The sequence below is a fragment of the Suricata suricatta genome, chromosome 13, assembly GCF_006229205.1.
Source record: "Suricata suricatta isolate VVHF042 chromosome 13, meerkat_22Aug2017_6uvM2_HiC, whole genome shotgun sequence".
Classification (NCBI taxonomy): Eukaryota; Metazoa; Chordata; class Mammalia; order Carnivora; family Herpestidae; genus Suricata; species Suricata suricatta.
The window spans coordinates 11,449,953-11,468,396 of NC_043712.1; the positions used below are offsets into that span (position 1 = coordinate 11,449,953).

At 40.4% G+C, this 18,444-nt stretch overlaps 3 protein-coding genes across 10 annotated transcripts in view; 2 read left to right on the top strand and 1 right to left on the bottom strand.

Annotated features, from left to right (window-relative positions):
- RABGAP1 (RAB GTPase activating protein 1) overlaps window positions 1–259 on the bottom strand; it is a 164,097-nt gene extending 163,838 nt beyond the window's left edge. For 3 of the 5 annotated variants that reach the window (XR_003901839.1, XM_029920012.1, XM_029920018.1), the window contains exon 1: window positions 187–259. The gene's annotated coding sequence lies outside the window, so the exon portion shown is untranslated. The remainder of the gene's footprint in view (window positions 1–186) is intronic. The other 2 variants (XM_029920015.1, XM_029920017.1) reach the window with 2 other exon arrangements.
- Window positions 1–18,444, top strand: part of ZBTB26 (zinc finger and BTB domain containing 26) — a 24,441-nt gene continuing 5,997 nt past the window's right edge. Inside the window, exons 1-2 of one of the 4 annotated variants that reach the window (XM_029920031.1) lie at window positions 10,356–10,447; window positions 12,948–12,974. The gene's annotated coding sequence lies outside the window, so the exon portion shown is untranslated. Of the gene's footprint in view, window positions 54–10,355; window positions 10,448–12,947; window positions 12,975–18,444 lie in introns of those variants that run through there. The other 3 variants (XM_029920029.1, XM_029920028.1, XM_029920027.1) reach the window with 3 other exon arrangements.
- ZBTB6 (zinc finger and BTB domain containing 6) overlaps window positions 10,383–18,444 on the top strand; it is a 21,011-nt gene continuing 12,949 nt past the window's right edge. Inside the window, exon 1 of the mRNA XM_029920032.1 lies at window positions 10,383–10,447. The gene's annotated coding sequence lies outside the window, so the exon portion shown is untranslated. The remainder of the gene's footprint in view (window positions 10,448–18,444) is intronic.

Here is an 18,444-nt window from a genome sequence, read left to right on the forward strand (position 1 = left end):
GCTCCCCCTCCCCCCAATCACGGCTCCCCTCAGAACCCGGTTCGTCGAAGGAGGTAAGCGCAATCTGGCCGACCCAGCCCCGCGGGATGAGAACACAGCTTGGCTCCCCGCAGGGGATGTCAGAGAATCCCCCGGGGCTTGGTGAATAGGAGGGTGCGAGGACGAGGAGGGGAAACGCGGCCCTACCCGACCCGCCGTCTCCTCCTCCGCCGCCCGCAGTTCGCCGTCCCGGAGGCTCCGCCGCCTGGGCCACCCCAGCCGCCCTGCCCCCGCCCTCCCCGCCCCCTACTCACGTGAGGAGAGCTTCTTCCGCCCTCCGCCCCGCCTCCCGCCCCGTTTCATAGGCCCACGGTTAAACCGAGTAGCCCCATTGGCCCGACAACAGGCGGCGAAGGCGTACTTCCTTTCCTCGAAGCCCCACCTGGGCTCTTACCCTGTTACGGGAGTGTGCGCCTGCGCTGTCAGAACTGTTGAAGCTGAATTAGTGCTTGTGCTGTTCTGGGCTTGGACTGGCAAGTGGCTATATGGCTATGTGATTCTCTGGGACAGGAAGCAGGCTAGCAGGGGAATCAGGCCAGGTAGCACCTATTGCAGTGCTTTTGTCTTCTAGGCTAAAGGAGGTACACCCGCAAAGAGCAAGGAATCCCCTGCTCACCTCTGACGTTCAAGTGCCATTTCAAAAGCAGCCTTTAACAGTGTTACTTGATTCACCTGGCCTTTATTGAGGGCGTGCATTGTGCTAGGTATTGACAGGTGTTTTTATGAGTATCTCATTTGGTTTTACCACAAACCTATGAGAATGTTATGATTATTCTCATAAAGGAGTTCACGCCGAGAAATGATTCAGCCTAAAAGTCAAAACTTTTCACTCAAGTCCAAGGGCCACTGGCTACAACACTGCTGCCTTGAGGTACTTGAGACACACAGAAGAGGTCAGCAATAAACAAACTTGTTTCAGAGTATTAGACTCAAAGATGAGGTTGGGACTTTATGTTAAAATCATTCAAATGTGGAGAGCCTGGTTGACTCAGTCCACAGACACAGTGACTCTTGATCTCAGAGTTATGAGTTCAAGCCCAACGTTGGGTGTAAAAGATACTTAAAAATAAAATCTTAAAAAATTAAAATCAGGGGCGCCTGGGTGGCTCAGAGTCGGCTAAGCAACTGACTTCGGCTCAGGTCATGATCTCGCGGTTCGTGAGTTTGAGCCCCACGTCAGGCTCTGGGCCGACCAATTGGCGCCTGAAGCCTCCTTCAGATTCTGTGTGTGTCTCTCTCTCTGCCCTCTCCTGCTCATGCTCTTTCTCTCTGAATCTTAAAAATAAATAAATGTTACAAAATTAAAAATAAAATAAAGTAAAATAAAATAGGAATCATTCAAAAGTGATAAAGCAAAAGGAACAGAATGGGATTTAAAGTCCCTGTCCTGAGTGAATTTACAATGTAGTTGGTAACAAAAACAACAGCTACTAAAGATGTTACTTAAGTCATGATAATTTATAAAATAATTCTACAGCCTATTTCTCACCTGCTTTATTCAAAGAGCCTATGCTCTTTTCCTGGCAAATGAATCATATAATGTTTTCCTGTGGATAATGTACCCAAATCAACCCGAGAAAAAGCAAAAATGTGCTCTGTCGTAGTCCTTCCCTTTGTGACTTGTCTATTACAATAGACTTGGCTGCAGTCCCACGGGAAAATAGCTTTGTTCCTTTTCTCCTTATACAGTTATATAATAATACACGCCCATTTTAAAGTAGTAGTATCAAATAATGGATGTAGTGTTCGGAATTCCCCTGAAATCCTGACACACTTTTAATAGAAAATAGAGACAAACTACAATAGAAAATAAAACAACACATTCCCACCACCAATGTTAATACTGTTAATGCATGTCCTTTGTGTCCAACATATTGTTTTTCAAAATGAGATCAATTTAGCAATCTGCTTTATTAATTGAATAACAATATCCACCTTACCATTTCACTAAATTTTCCTCTAATTCCTAGATCACATTCCATTTTTAATCAACCTAAAGATATTTTTAAGTTGGCTTTCCTAAATCAGTAATATCATTTCCATAAGTTTTCCTCGCATCTGTTATCAACTATAATCAAATATCTGTTTAATGAAATATATTTCCTTAAAGATAGTTTTCCCAAATCACTATCCAATCTTGGGCCACACACTGCATCTGGTTTTTCTATCCCTCAAGAATTTTTTACTCAAGCACTTAAGAAAAATATTAAGATACTAGCTTACTGAAGAAATTAGGCCACTTTAAGTACAAAATGTTCCACCTCCTAGATCTGAATAGTTGTTTCCACAAGAGGTCATTAAGTTTGTTCCTCTAGATCTGTTATTTCCTGGAAATTGGAAGTTTTACTTCAAAGCTCAAATAGATTAATGTGGTAAGTTGGAGCCAGAATGGGAAAGTCTGTGAATGCTAAAACTGAAAAAAGGAAATCCAATCTATACACACATGTGTATCAAGGACAGTGCCAACTATCAGATTTGGACTTTCTGAAGGATCATTCTGGTAGGAGTAGAAAAGGCAAAAGCGGGTAAATGGAACAGTATGGAGGCTGCCTAAGATCAGAAAGGCTTGAGGGGAACCTGGGTGGCTCAGTCAGTTAAGCGTCTTAACTCTTGGACTCTTGGTTTTGGCTCAGGTCATGATCTCATGGTTTGTGAGATCAAGCCCTACCTCCTGCTCTGTGCCGACAGCAAGGAGGATGCTTGGGATTCTCTCTCTCCCTCTCTCTCTTCCTCTCCCACTTGTGCATGTGCTCGCTCTCAAAATTAATAAACATTAAAAAAAAAAAAAGGCTTGAACCAAGAAGAAAGAGGATGGGATTAGCATGAGGGGGTGGGAAGAGGGTTGAAGCAGTATTTTAAAAAGAAATTTCTTCAAGTTTGCTGATTCCTTCTTCTGCCTGCTCAAATCTGATTTTGAATCCTTCTGATGAATTTTTCATTTCACCTATTGGACTTTTTAACTTCAGAATTTCATTTGGGTTCCTTTCGTAATTTCTGTATCTATTCCCATTTTTTTCATAGTTTTTCTGATTTCATGTTTTCTTTCAACTCAGTGTGCAACTTTAAGACTGTTTAAAGTCTTTGCCTAGTAAGACATATGTCTGATCTTTTTCAGGGATGGTTTTTGTTGATTTATTCTGTTTCTCTAAATGGGCTATACCTCCCAATTTGTGTGTCTTTTTCTCTTTAGCCGAAAAATGGACATTTGAATCTTATAATGTGGTAACTGTGGAAATCAGATTCTCTCCCTTTCCCAGGGATTGCTGTTTTTATTTGTTTGTGTTTTACTGTTGAAGGATGTCTGTGTGTCAGGGATCAGGATTGGGCTAAGGTGAAAGATTTAGGTCTTCTCAGTTCTTTACTGAGCCTGCATCTTTTCCTGGTTATATATGGTGGCTTCCTAATTTCCCCCGTCAGTGATTGCTTTTGAATGTTCTAATCCTTAAATGTCTGGTTCCAAAGTGAGGTAGAATGGAAAAAAATCAAACAAAGAAACAAAACAGAAGCTGTTCCTTCAAATCCCACAGAAGCCAGCTTCAGCCAATGAGGGTTGAAACATTGGCAGCTATTCTCTGCCTGAATCTCAGAACTCAAAAGGAGTGATCAGCAATCAAAACACAGAACTCCAATATTTGGCAAACAACATTCTTATTTCCCACCACGGCTCCAGCAACCACACCAGGAATGTGAACATGGCTGCCTGCCACAGGGTTGAAGGGTAGGAAACAGGGAGGTGCTATTACACTAAAGGCTAACATTGACTGAAATTAACCTCAATTTACCAACCAAATGTTCCCTTGAAAGATGCAAGAATTCAAGTAGACTCCAGAGTTCCAAAATAGTTACTTTGGACAGTTTCTGCCAGTACAATTGTTGTCCAGGTAGAGAAATGGATTTCTTGCGCTTCCTACTCCATCTGAGGAACAGAAAGGAAAAAAACAAAGAAACAACAACAACAAAAAAAAACCCAAAATGTGATCAGTGAATGGAGTCTAGGAGATCTGTGGGACACTATCAAGAGAAACAACATACCATCGTGGGAGTCCCAGGAGAAGAGAGAAAGGGTAGAAAGAATAATAATCAAACTGTAGAAAGCCAAAGAAAGAGAGATTCTTGAAAGCAGCAAGAGAGAAGTGGTTCATCACATACAAGGGATCCTCAATAAGATTATCAGCCAATTTCTCATCTTCAACCTTGAACGTCAGAAAGCAGTGGTTAATGATTTTCAACCTGCCTGAAAGAAAACAACTGTTGACAGAGAATTCTATATCTGGCAAAACTGTCCTTCAAAAATGAAAAAGTGGGGTGCCTGGGTGGCTCAGTCAGTTAAGCATCTGACTCTTGGTTTTGGCTCATGGTCATGATCTCACGGTTTTGTGAGTTCAAGCCCCATGTCTGGCTCTGTGCTGGTGGTATGGAGCCTGCTTGGGCTGCTTGCTCTCTGTTTCTGCCCCTCCCCTGCTCATGCTATGTCTCTCTCAAAAAAAAAACAAACTTTAAAAAAATGAAAAAGAAATTAAGATAATCTCTGATTTTAAAAAACCTAAGGGAGTTTACCAGTAAACCTGCACATCAAGAAGTGTTAACGGCAATCCTTCAGGCTGAAATGAAAGGATGCTCAAGAGTAATTTGAAGCCATATAAAAAAATAAAGATCTCTAGTAAAGATAAATGTGTGGGTGATTATAAAAGTAAGTATTGTTGTAATTGCAATTTGTAACTCCAACCTTCATTTTCTGTAGGATTTAAAAGATAAATGTATTAAAATATTAATCTATGTTATTGGGCATACAGTATATAAGGATATAATCTGTAACATCAATAATAGAAAGAGAGAGCAGACCTTTTTGGAGAAGTTTTGTGTGCTATTAAAGTTGGTATCAATTCAATTCAATTGTTATAACTCTACTGTTAAATGTAATTCCCATGACAACCACAAAAAAAAATCTATAGGATATACAGAAAAGGAAAGAGATGAATTAAAACTTTTAATGACAAAAGGCTCACTCCACGTGGATCCAGTAAGTCTGTGAGCCCGAGTTTAGGCTGGCTGGGCCTAAATTCGTAATAAAGCCCTTTGCTTTAGCAAAAAAAAAAAAAAAAAAAATTTAACGACAAAAAAATGAAATAAATACAGAAAAAAGGCAGTAATAAAAGAAGGGCACAAAGGCCTATAGAAAACAAAAAGCAAAATGTCAGAAATAAATCCATCCTTAGCAGTAATTACTTTAAATGTAAATGATGCAGAATGCCTGGGTGGTGGCTCAGTTGGTTAAGCTCCTAACTCTTGATTTCAGCTCAGGTTATAATCACAGGGTTCATGAAATAGAGCCTTGCGTTGGGCTTCCTGCTGTAAGCTCAGAGCCTGCTTGGGATTCTCTTTCTCTCTCTCTCTCTCTCCTGCCTCTCTTTCTCTTTTTCAAAATAACCAAACTTTAAAAAATGTAAATGGCGTACACTCTTCAAAGAGATGAACAGAATGGATTAAAAAAAAAAAAACCCAACCATCTATAGTCTAGAAAAGACTCACTTTAGAACGAAAGATATAAATAGGTTAAAAGTGAAAAGAATTATTAGAACGATATTCCAGGGGCACCTGGCTGGCTTAGTTGGTAGAACATGTGACTCTTGATGATGAGTCTGAGTCCCACATTGGACCTACAGCTTACTTCAAAAAAATTCCATGCAAAGAGTAACTGAAAGAGAGCTGGGGTGATTATACTAATGTCATACAAAACAGAATGTAAATCCAAATGAAGGTTACAAGAGATAAAGGAGGATTTTATTTATTTATTTACTTATCATAATGTTTTATTTATTTTTGAGAGAGAGAAAGAGAGCACTGAGCTTAAACAGGGGAGAGGCACAGAGAGGAGACAGGATCCCAAGTGGGCTCTGCACTGACAGCAGCAAACAAGTGATGTAAGGCCTGTGAACCATAAGATCATGACCTGAACCAAAGCTTAACACTCAACCAACTAAGCCACCCAGGTGGCCCAGAGCATTATTTATTAATAAAAGTTTCAATAAAGTAAGGTTATCTAAAAATTATAAACATTAACATACCTAGTAAGAGACCCTCTAAATATATGAAGCAAAAATGACCAGAATTAAAAGGAAGAACAAACAATTCCACAATTATAGATGGAAACTTAAATACCCCACTTTCAATAAAGAATAGAACAACCAGATAGAAGTTAGGAAACAGAGCACTTGAACATCATGATAAACCAATGAAACCTAACAGATATATACAGAACACTCCACCCAACAATAGCAGAATAAACATTCTTTTAAAGTTACATTGGGCATTCTGCAGGACAAGCCATATAATTAGGCCACAAAACAAGTCTCAATCAATTGATTTTAAAAGGTAGGTGTCACACAAAGTATCTTCTCCAACCATAATGGGATGATGTTAGAAATCAATAACAGAAGGAAAACTGGAAAATTCACAAATCTGTGTAAATTAAACAACACCCTCTTAAACAACCAATGGGTCAAAGAAGAAATCAAAAGGGAAATTAGAATATATGTTAGAAAGGAATAAAAATGATGACATATATTCCAAAACTGATAGGATGCAATGAAAGCAGTGATCAGAGGGAAATTTATAGTTGAAAATGGCTACATTAAAAAAGAAGAAAGCTCTCAAAACAGTGCCTTAATTTATACTTTACAAAATGAGAAAAACAAGAAACTATTTTTTTAATGTTTATTTCTATATTTTGAGAGAGAACAAGATAGCATGCATGTGAGCAAGAGAAGGGCAGACAGAGAGGGAGAAAGCAAATCCCCAGCAGGCTCCACTTTCAGTGTGGAGCCCAGTACTGGGGTCCATCTCATGACCACAAGATCACACATGTAAGCCGATACCAAGAGTTGGTCGCTTAACCAACTGATCCACCCAGGCATCCCAAGTCAAACTAGAAACTAAACCCAAAGCTAGTAAAAGGCAGGAAATAAAATGATCAGAGTGGAGATAAAATAGAGAAGAGAAAAAGAAAAAAAATCAATGAAACCAAAAGTTGTTTCTTTGAAAAGAACAGCAACAACAAATCAACAAATCTTTAGCTAGACTGACAAAAAAGAGAAAACATACAAATAACTAAAATCAGAAATGAAAATGAGAATATTACTTCTGACATTTAAAAAAATAAAAAGGATTATCAAAGAATCCTATGAACAATTGTATGTCAACAAATTAATTGCCAACAAATTAAGTAGCCTAGAAAAAGGCAAAAATCCCTGAAACACAAATTATCTAAACTGGTTCAAGAAGAAATAGAAAACTCAACACAGTTATAACAAGAGATTGAGTAATCAAAAACCTCCCAACAAAGAATAGTCCTGCACCATATGACTTCACCAGTGAAATGCACCAAACATTTAATGAATAACACCAATCCTCCTCAAATTCTTCCCCCCAAAAAAATTTAAGCAGAAATATTTCCTAACTCATTCTATGAAACCTTCATTATCCTGATACCAAAGCCAGATAAATGCATCATAAGTTATAGTCTGCTATCTCCTATGAATATAGATGCTAAAATCCTTGAGAACATAGAAGACAATCAAATCCAACAACCTATTAAAAGGATATGCACCATGTCCAAGTGGGACTTATCCCAGGAATGCAGAGTGGTTCAAAATAAAACCAATCAATGTAATATATCACATTAATAAAACAAATGGGAAAAAACCCTACACGATCATCTTAGTGGATGAAGAAAGACATCTCACAGAATACAATGCTTTGCATAGTGAGATCTCTTAGAAAAGTAGTTTTAGAGAATTTCTCAACATGATAAAGGTATTTGTGTAAAACCCACATCTAACTTCATACTTAGTAATTTACTCCTCTAAGATCAGGAGCAAGTCAAAGATGCCTGCTTTCACCGCAGCTATTCAACATCCTACAAATTCTATTAGAACTATTCTCTTTCTTTCTCAAGAAAAATAAATAAAAGGCAAATGGAGAGGAAGAGATAAAGCTATCTCTATTGAAAGACAACATCATTATATATAGAGAAAATCTAGAAGAACTCACAAGAAAGCTACTAAAGCAAAAACAAATTCAGCAACGTTGCTGGGTATGACAATAACACACAAAAATCAGTTGTTTCCGGGTGCCTGGGTGGCTCGGTCAGTTAAGCGTCCAACTCTTGATCTCGGGTCAGGTCATGATCTCACTGTTGGTGAGACTGAGCCTCACCTTAGGCTCTGTGCTGATAGCATGGAGTCTGCTTGGGACTCTCTCTCCACCTCTCTTTCTCAAAATAAATAAACTAAAAAAAAAAATCAGTTATTTCTACCTACCAGCAATGAACAACATGAAAACGAAATTAAGAAAGCAATTCCAGGGGCGCCTGGGTGGCTCAGTCGGTTAAGTCTCCGACTTTGGCTCAGGTCATGATCTCACGTTCGTGGGTTCGAGCCCCATGTCAGGCCCTGTGCTGATAAGCTCAGGGCCTGGAGCCTGCTTCTGATTCTGTGTCTCCCTCTCCCTGGCCCTCCCTCTCTCATGCTCTGTCTCTCTCTGTATCAAAAATAAATAAAACATTTAAAAAATTAAAAAAAAAAAGAAAGCAATTCCATTTATAACAATATCAGAAAGAATTAAGTACCCTTTAAACTTGAAAACATTGCTGTGAAATTAATGAATACCTAAGTACATGGAAAGACATTCTGTATTCATAGGTATGAAGACTTGTTAAAATGGCAATGCCACCTAAAGTGATTTATAGATCCAATACAATACCAAATTACAACATTCTTTTTCGCAGAAATGTAAAAGGTCATCCTCAAATTTATACAGAGTTTCAATGGGTCAAAACAATCTTGAAAAAGGATAAAGTTTGGGGACTCACACTTTCTCACTTCAAAAGTAACAGAGCTAGAAATAAACCCTCACTATATATAGAGTCAACTTGCTAAGACCACTGGAATGGCAAAGGAAAGTCTTTTCAAGAACTGGTGCTGGAAAAATGGTATCCACCTACAAAAGAATGAAATTGGGTACAGCTGTGGTGACTGTTACACAACACTGCGAATGAACTTAATGCCACCAAACTTTACACTTACAAATGCTTAAAATTATAAATACTATGTTTTGGGACAACTGGATGGCTCAGTCGGTTAAGCGTCTGACTCCAGAATTTGGCTCAGATCAGGAGCTCACCAGTCGTAAATTCGAGCCCCACATCCGGCCGCTTGGGATTCCGTCTCCGTCTCCGTCTCCCACTCTCTCTCTCTCTCTCTCTCTCAAAAATAAATAAACATTTAAAAATAAATAAATATTATGTTTTACCACAATAATTTTTCTCCCACCCTCCTTGTTCCAAAGAGAGAGAGAGAGAGAGGGAGAGAGAGCGCCAAGTGAGCAATTGGATTGGGAAAGAAAAAGAACATAACTCTAGAATGATACTAAAGTTTTTTGGTCGGCGGAGCTGCGTGGATGATGCCGTTTACCAACACAAGGACTACAGGACATAAGCAGCAGGTCAGCATACGAACTTGAGATCATTAAAAGGCACACTGAGATTGGGACAACAACCGACTAGAGATGTCTTCCTGGAGAGTTGGCCCTGGAGCTCAAGAGATCAGTCTAGACCACGATGTAGGCAACGGAAGGCAAGGGAATGAAAGAGACCTCTGGGAAACACCAACATCTAAAAGCAAGTGGATGGGGCGCCTGGGTGGCTCAGTCGGTTAAGCGTCCGGCTCAGGTCATGATCTCACGGTTCATGGGGTTTGAGCCCTGTGTCGGGCTCTGTGCTGACAGCTAGCTCAGAGCCTGGAGCCTGCTTTGGTTTCTGTGTCTCCTTCTCTCTCTCTCTGACCCTCCCCTGCTCGCGCTGTCTCTGTCTCTCTAAAATAAAATAAAATAAAATAATAAATTAAAAATAAAATAAAATAAAAGCAAGCGGAGTACACCATCTTCCACTTTCAGGGCCCCAGCGCGGCGAGTCCACAGCCCTAGCGGGAGGCGCTTACCAAGACTTAAGTGCGGAGGCGCCCTTCAAGCCTCCGCGAACAGAAGGCAGAAGAGGGCCAGCTCCACAGGAGCCGCTGCAAAGGGGCGAAACGCCCAGGGACTGACACCCGGACGCGAAAACCAGCCACACCACCGTGTCGTGGGCGAGACCCTCGTAGCAACACTCTCCCGGTCCACCGCACCCGGGCCGCCGCGCGCAAAGTCCCTCTCCCGGCCCGGTGGCCCTCCGAGCCTTCCGATTGGTGGAGAGGACCATGGGACCTGGAAGTTGTTTTGTCCGGCGAGGGCTGCCCTTCCGGTTCCGTTGGGTCCCCCTTTGGCTCGGGTTCCCTGCCCCTCCCCCTTCCCGGAGCCCCGAGGGGCCGGAGCTCCTGGCGGTGCCCGATCCTGACGGTGGCCTTCTCCCGGGTCTGTAAGTGTGGAGGCGGCTGGAGCGCCGGGCAGGGGTACGGGGTCTCTCAAGAGGGAGCCCCCTGGGGGCCCTAGATTGGCCGGGACCTGCTCTGGGATGGGGGCGAGGAGCTGGCCTAGGCCGGAGGGAACTTAAGGAACCCTTGGCCTGGCCCACGCTGTGCCCCGCCCCTTTCCCTTCCCCGCGTCTGGAGTGTGGAGCCTAATTATGCCCCCGGGACCTCTTCTTGGGACCCCAGCACATGGCCCAGTAGTTGGCTTGGACGCCTGACTCTGGCATCTTGTAAGAAGTGCCAGAGCTGAGGCCCTGGCAAGGCCTCAGTGCCAGCCCGCTAGACTCACTATGCGTGCTGACCTAGGTTACCCTTTTGCCGAGGTTTCCCCCAAATCGGGGAACTAGCCACAGCACCTTTTCTATTACTGGCTTTATGCCAGGCACCGGGGCTTCGTAAGATACCCTTCCAGTTTTCGAGGGCTAAGTTTGGGAGCCAGATACGAATAATTGCTCCTGCGATATATGTATCAGTAATATATGCGTGAACTGCTCAAGGGACAGTTGCTAGGAAGTCTGAAGAAAGAAACTGACGTCTGAATGGAGGAGAAAGTGGAGAAGAGCTTTTCAGGCAGAGGGAACAGTTTGCAAGGCTGTGAAGGAATGACTGAGGGTAACTTGTCTGTGAAGAGAAGGAAATAGGGAGCTCTTGTGCATAGGATGAGATATGAGGCTGGGCAAATAGGCTGAGGTCCAGATAGTCAAAGGTTTAGCCCTAAAAGTGATGGGTAGTTTTTAAGGAGTTTTAAGCAGGAGACTTAATACAGGCAGGTTTGCTCTGTAGAAAGCCACGTTGTTCTGGAAGTCACCCAATAGAAAAGGAATGTATAAGTTGTTATGGATTCTTCAGCTATTGTCTGGGTATTCGTATTGGAAATTCTTTTGAAGGAATAAGGGGATCAGCCTGGTGAAAGCTAATGAAGTCCTGAAATGGACTTATGACAGTATTACGGGAAAGAAGGGAAGTATGCTGGAGTGAATAGTTGAAGAGTCTGTAATAAATTGGGTGTTGAGGCGTAAAGAGGTAGCAAAGCCGAACCTTAGGTTTTAGGCCTTTGGTATTTGGAGAATGTTGATACCATTATCAGCAACAAAACCATTATCAATGTAGAGTACAAACTTACTTTTTGGATATATTGAATTAAAGGTACAATAGAATAGCCACATAAAACTCTCCAGTAAAGAGTTAGATATGAAAATCTGCAGCTCAGCCCCAGTGTTGTAGTTAGAGGTAAAAGATTGAGTCAGTGGCGTCGAAGTAGAAGTTATGGTAATATTTGGCATCAGGAAGTAAGAATTGAGAAACATGGAAATATTTTTGGGGAATGGTTGCATTTTTGAAGCAGAAAGAGGAATTGGTGGGAGAGCAAAAACAGAGATAGGGGATAATGTATAAAAGTACAGGGTTACAGCAACCAAGAAGACCCAGCATCAAGAGAAGACATTTTTGAGGAGGGTCCATTGGGATAATGCATGCAGAGCATTTGGGGAGTGAGGGGAAAAAAAAGATTTTATTTCTGTGGTAAGAGATCGTTAGGGGTGCCTGGGTGGCTCAGTCGGTTAAGCGGCTGACTTTGGCTCAGGTCATGATCTCACAGTTTGTGGGTTTGAGCCCCACATTGGGCTCTGTGCTGACAGCTCAGAGCCTGGAGCCTGTCTTCGGATTCTGTGTCTCCCTCTCTCTCTGACCTTCCCCCACTCATGCTCTGTTTCTGTCTCAATAATAAATAAATAAATAAACATATTAACTTAAAAAAAAAGAGATCGTTAGTGGGGCACCTGGCTGGCTCAGTTCATAGAGTTGGCTCTTGATCTTGGGGTCATGAAATCAAGCCCCATGTTGGGCATAGAGATTACTTAAAAAGGGGAGAGAGAGAGAGAAGTCATTAGAGACCTTTTAAAAAACAATTCTAGCAGAGTGATGAGGTGGTGATATATGAAATAATGGAGACCTCAACTGGTTTGGTGTTAAATGAGAACGAGAAAAGCCCGCATGTGAAGGATTTCACAAAGAAAGTTGACAGGCTTTGTTTGTTTTTTTTCACCTAACGAACGCTTATCAAGCACATTCTAGACACCCTTCTAAGCTGTTTAAAACGTTAACCTGATTTTTAATTTTCCCATAACAACTCTATGAAGTAATTACTGTTTGACACATGGGAAAACTGAAGCATGGAAGTGGTTAATTAACTTGCCCAGGACCACACAACTAGTTAGTGGTTGAATAGGGTTTTGATCCAAGAAGTAGGCCTTCAGAATCCATCATATAATCCACTCGCTAAGCAGTGACTAAATATGGGAGTGAAAGGAATGGGGAAAATTTAGGCAAAGATAAGTTCATTGATAAAAAAAATTGAGTGGCTTGGAAGGAGATCCAAATTGAGGAGGTAAGTAATGGATTATGTTTGTATTATATATTTGTTTTTTATTTTCTCTTTTTCTGTCTTAGGTCGTATTCCAGTAAGTGCCATTTGAGGTCAGTTTCTTTCACAATGAGGTCTATTTATGCCATACTTTCATTGATCACTTACTGTCTATAATTGAGTCTACTTTTCAGCTTCACACTCATGTCTAGCTAGTTAATGGATCTTCCCCTTTATGTCATGTAGGATTCTCTGGCTAAACATTTTAAGACCAGACCCATTTTCATCCCCTCTAATATTCCTTGGCTTATTGAGTGACAGTCTGCCAAATTAATCCAGTCATTCAAGTCAAATGTCTTGATACCATCTTAAACTATCTTTTCTTGAACCCCACTTTGGTCAGCAGTCCATCACTTCTTTGAAATATCTCTCAAATCTGTTTCCTCTGTCCCTACGATTGTTGTCAATATTCAGACCCGCATTATTTCTATCTTGATCTGTTAGAGTAATAGCATACTACGAGTATTCTTGCCTTCATGTCTACTGTTCTCAGAGATATTCTCCACTGTATTTATTTTTGATTTACTGAGTTTTAGACAGTGCAGGAGTTTACGCATTATACATTTCAAATGATAGAATAGTGGCCTACAGCAGGTACTTTTGAGTAGCTTGAGGTAAAGTTAAATTTGGTTAAGGTTGGCCATGAGAATGGGGATTTTGAGATTTTTTTTTAAATGGAGAATGTAGGGGCTCCTGGGTGACTCAGTCAGTTAAGTGTCCGACTCTTGATTTCAGCTTAGGTCATGATCTCACAATTTGTGAGTTCAAGCCCTGTATCTTGCTTATGCTGACAGTGCAGAGCCTATTTGGGATTCTGTCTTTCTCTCTGCCCCTCTCCTGCTAGCACACATGCACACTCTCTCTCGCTCTCTCAAAAAAATTAAAGTTAAAAAATTTCTAAGAAAGGTATATTTCTGTGTATATTACCTAAAATTAAAACTAAAAGCAAAACAAAAGGTTGAGAACTTGGGAGAACGTAGTACCTTGAAAGTTACCCATAAGAAGAAAAAAATTGAGGCTTACAGAGTTAAAGGCTGTGATATAATGTGACCTTTTTGAAAATGGAGTATGGTGTTAATGAGAGACAAAGAAAGATTTCCAGGTACTTATGAGTGCTAAGTTGAAAGATAAGGGTACTTTCATGAAGTAGGTGAGAAAATAGAATGACGTATAGCTTAGGAGTTTAGTATATGGAATAGAAAAGTTTTCCTTGTAAGTAGTTACTAGAGGCATTTGAAATAAGAAACTTGGTTGGGGTGCCTAGGTAGCTCAGTCGGTTGAGCTCAGGTTGTGCGTTCGAGTCCTGCATCAGGCTTACTGCTGTCAGTGCGAGCCCCTTGCAGATACTCTGTCCCCTTCTCTTTCTGCCCTTCGCTTGTTCATTCTCTCTCTCTCTCTCTCTCTCTCTCTCTCTCTCTCTCTCTCTCAAAAACAAATATTTTTTAATGAAATAAGAAACATGGATATTTTCTCACGGCCTATAACACAGCAGTAAACATTGTCCAACTTAGAATATACATTGATCCTTTTTGGTTACTCCTGTTTAAAAAACGGGGAATTTTCAGATCAGTTGGTACATTTGTTATGGAAATAATTCTGAAAGAATTGTTTAAATATAACAAAGAAAAAGTGATTTTTTTTTTAATGTTTATTTTGAGAGAGAGAGAGAGAGAGAGCATGTGTGCAAGCTGGGGAGGGGCAGAGAGGGGGAGAGAGATCATGAATCCCAAGCAGGTCCCACACTGTCTGTACATGGCCTGTTGTGGGCCTTGACCTCACGAACCATGACATCATGAACTGAAATGAAATCATTAGTTGGATGCTTAACTGACTGAGCCACCCAGGCGCCCCAAAGAGAAAGGGATCTTAAGTGAGAATACTCCTGTTACATTGATGTGTAAGAAAACGGCATTCAGAGCTTGCTAATAGAAGCTGGTCAGTATGCAGATTTAATTTCAATCACCTAGGCAATGGATGATAAGGGCCTGAACTGTGGCAATGATAGAAAGAATAAAGAGAGAGAATTTGGAGTCATTCTGTGTGGAAAGAATCAACAATATGGTGACCAAGTCCCTATTCTACCTGATAAATTCTTTAGTTTTAGTTACTAGAAGCTCTACTATAATCTAGAATTATGTGAATGATTTTTATGAAACTTAGGAATAACTACTACTATACTTAGAAGTTAACTACAGTCTCCTTTCTTTGCAAATAATATTTAGACTTAGTATACAAATATAAATACACAAAAGATGGGAAAATAACAAAATATGTGAGAAACAAAGGAAAAAAAAACAGGATAAGGGAATAAAATGCAATCAAGAATACAACATAAATGGCTTCCTATTGAAGTTCTCTAGACTTGACACAAATTTGGCTTTACATTTTACTCTTTGTTTTTAAACATAAACCTTCTAGGAGCGCCTAGGTGGCTCCGTCGGTTAAGTCTCCGGCTTCGGCTCAGGTCAGATCTCACGTTCGTGGGTTCGAGCCCCGCGTCAGGCTCTGTACTGACAGCTAGCTCAGAGCCTGGAGCCTGCTTCTGGTTCTGTGTCTCCTCTCTCTGCCTCTCCCCCTCTCATGCTCTGTCTCTCTCTGTATCAAAAATAAATAAAACATTAAAAAAAATTAAAAAAAAACCCAAAAAACATAAACCTTCTATTGAAGCATAGCTGAATGGATATGAGGAGGGAAGTCTGAGCAGTTACACAGTTAACATTATTCATAAAACTTCAGCTAGTCTTGTTTCATACATGGATTTTGGCATCATGTAGCTTGGGCCCAATATCCAGCTCTAACCCTTAATACTTTCCTCTTCTCTTAAGTTGAACAATTTTCTTACGTCCTCCAAGATTTCATATACAAACTGGGAATGACAATAATACCTACCTCTTAGAGATTTTGAGGATTAGGTGGGTCAATTTACATAAAGCACTTAGCACTATACCTGGGACATAGCAAGGATTCAGTAAAGATTAGCTACTATTTCTCATGTTGTTTAGCCAGTTTGTAAGAAACGATTTTTCCTTTCTGTTTTGACATTTTGCAAAAGTAAAAAAATACATATATTTAAAATTTGATTTTACATTGTCAAAGCTATTTTGGAAACAAACCCTAGAAAGAAATTTTCCCCAGGACAGTCAAAAGAGGATGTGATGATAATGAAGACCGTCTGTACCACAGCACAATAATGATTTCATAGGGAATATTAAACAGTTAATTATTGTGCTGGTTTTGTTGAATGAGCTGTATAAAAAGTAACAGTTGTGGGGCACTTGGGTGGCTCAGTCCAGTAGGTTGCACAGGACTTCGGCTCTGGTCATGATCTTGGAGTTTGTGAGTGGATCCCCACGTCAGGCTCTACGCTGACAGCTTGGAGCCTGGAGCCTGCTTCGGATTCTGTATCTCCCTCCCTCTCTCTCTCTCTCTCTCTCTCTCTCTCTCTCTCTCTCTCTGCCTCTCCCTCCCTCACACTCTGTCTCTCTCTCTCTGAAAAATATATGAACGTTAAAAAAATTTTAATTAAAAAATGAAAAAGGTAACAGTTGGTCCTTGACCTCAAATAACTAGAATTCTATTGAAAAGAGAAAGTAGTAATAGGAATTGATTAAGGGATAGACTTTGTGGCCTGGAAATAAGAGTTTATCAAAGACCACCAATAGAGTGCACTGGCATAAATTAGGGAGAACTTCAAGTAAACAAAACAAATTTTCCTCACCTTCTGAAACTAGAGCAGAGCAGTCAAAGCCGGCACTTTCTTTGGCCTCCTCTCGCTGTTAAGTTTCTCGAGACTGATTTATAGGAAGAACTGCAGCTCCTCATCTTTGGAACTTCAAGGATTAGTTTTTCCTGAGAATAGTTGTTTAAAACACTGAGTATTGTCATCCTATAGATGGAAGCAATTAATGATTAGTTTTGGGTACAAATAGAAAACTACTGACCCGAGGGTGACCGAGGACAAGAGGAACTATAAGAAAGAATGCCCCTTTTATTTGGCCACATGAAACAACAGTCATTTTTATAACTTCTGATTATAAATTGGGGCATTCACTGTTTCCAGAATGAATGTATTAGGCTACTGTAATTGCTAAAACTAACCAGTGATAATACAATTTCCTGCTTTCTTTTTGCTATGTTTCTCGTATCTCCTAGATTTTTCCTTTTTGATATTTACCCTTTTTTCTCTGATGCTGCATTTCCTTCTTTGTATCCTTCCTCTCTAATTTTTATTGTGATTATTCATACCTGTACATTCAGAATGCCATAGAAAGGAAAAGCTTATAATTTATTTATGTATATTTTTGTTAATATCCCTGAGCCATACCAGTTCCCCTTCCTATATTTCACCTCTCTCAATGATAGCTTCATTCAGTTGAACTCTTAAGTTTGGAACCTTTATACATTCTTTTTCTTTTTTTCCATTCTCTGTATCTAGTCATTTACCAAGTTCCCGAAGATACCTTTTATTATTTTTCTTTACCCCTTTTCCCATTTTCATTCCTTTCTGGGCTTTCATGGCCTCAGAATTATAATGCTTTCACAGACTCTGACCTGATCTTCCTAACAACAATTCTTCCTTCTTTCCCCTATCAAATCCTGTAGGTTCGACAAACACAAACTGAGCACCTACTGTATGTTTAGTACTATATTAGGTGAGGAGTATACACACTAGTTTGAACAGAAGAGGGTCTGGCCACTAATGTGGCTTCAGTAAATAGAATTTGAAGCGAAAGCAAAGTGTTTTGCACTGGAAGATGCAGGTTCCCAGCATCAGCCTCATTGAGTGGTGTAGAAATGTTTCTTTTTAATGCCACAAAGCTTGCATTTGGAGGGGAAAAACAGGTATTGTATTTAATAAAGTGTTTTGAGTGTTACAATAGAAGTGCTATGCTATGGTCCAGTGGAGACAACTGTTCTAATCTAAAATAGAATAAAGTAGGGGCGCCTGGGTGGCTCAGTCAGTTAAGCCTCCAGCTTCGGCTCAGGTCAGATCTCATGTTCATGGGTTCGAGCCCCGCGTCAGGCTCTGTGCTGACGGCTAGCTCAGAGTCTGGAGCCTGCTTCCGGTTCTGTGTCTCCTTCTCTCTCTGCCCCTCCCCCTCTCATGCTCTGTCTCTCTCTGTATTAAAAATAAATAAAACATTAAAAAAATTAAAAAAAAATAAAATAGAATAAAATAAATGTAAAATAAAAATAAAATAAAGGAGTTATAGGCTGGCTGGCTAGCTGAATGGGTAGAGTGTCTGACTCTTGCTCTCAGGGTCGTAAGTTTGAGCCCTATGTTGGGTGTAGAGATTATAAGAAAGGAAGGAAGAAGAGTCTGAAGTACTGTTCTAGACTAAAGAAATAACTGCAACTATGCTAAGAGCAAGAGTCGACAGAGTGCTGTTATGCACTATAAGTATGAATGCATTATGAGTAAGTCCCAGACTGCTTTAGGAGCTGACGTTCTGTAAGCCTTGCTAAGTCACTGTTGTAGAAGATAAGATTTTAAAGATTGGGCTTCAGGATACAGATGTGGCC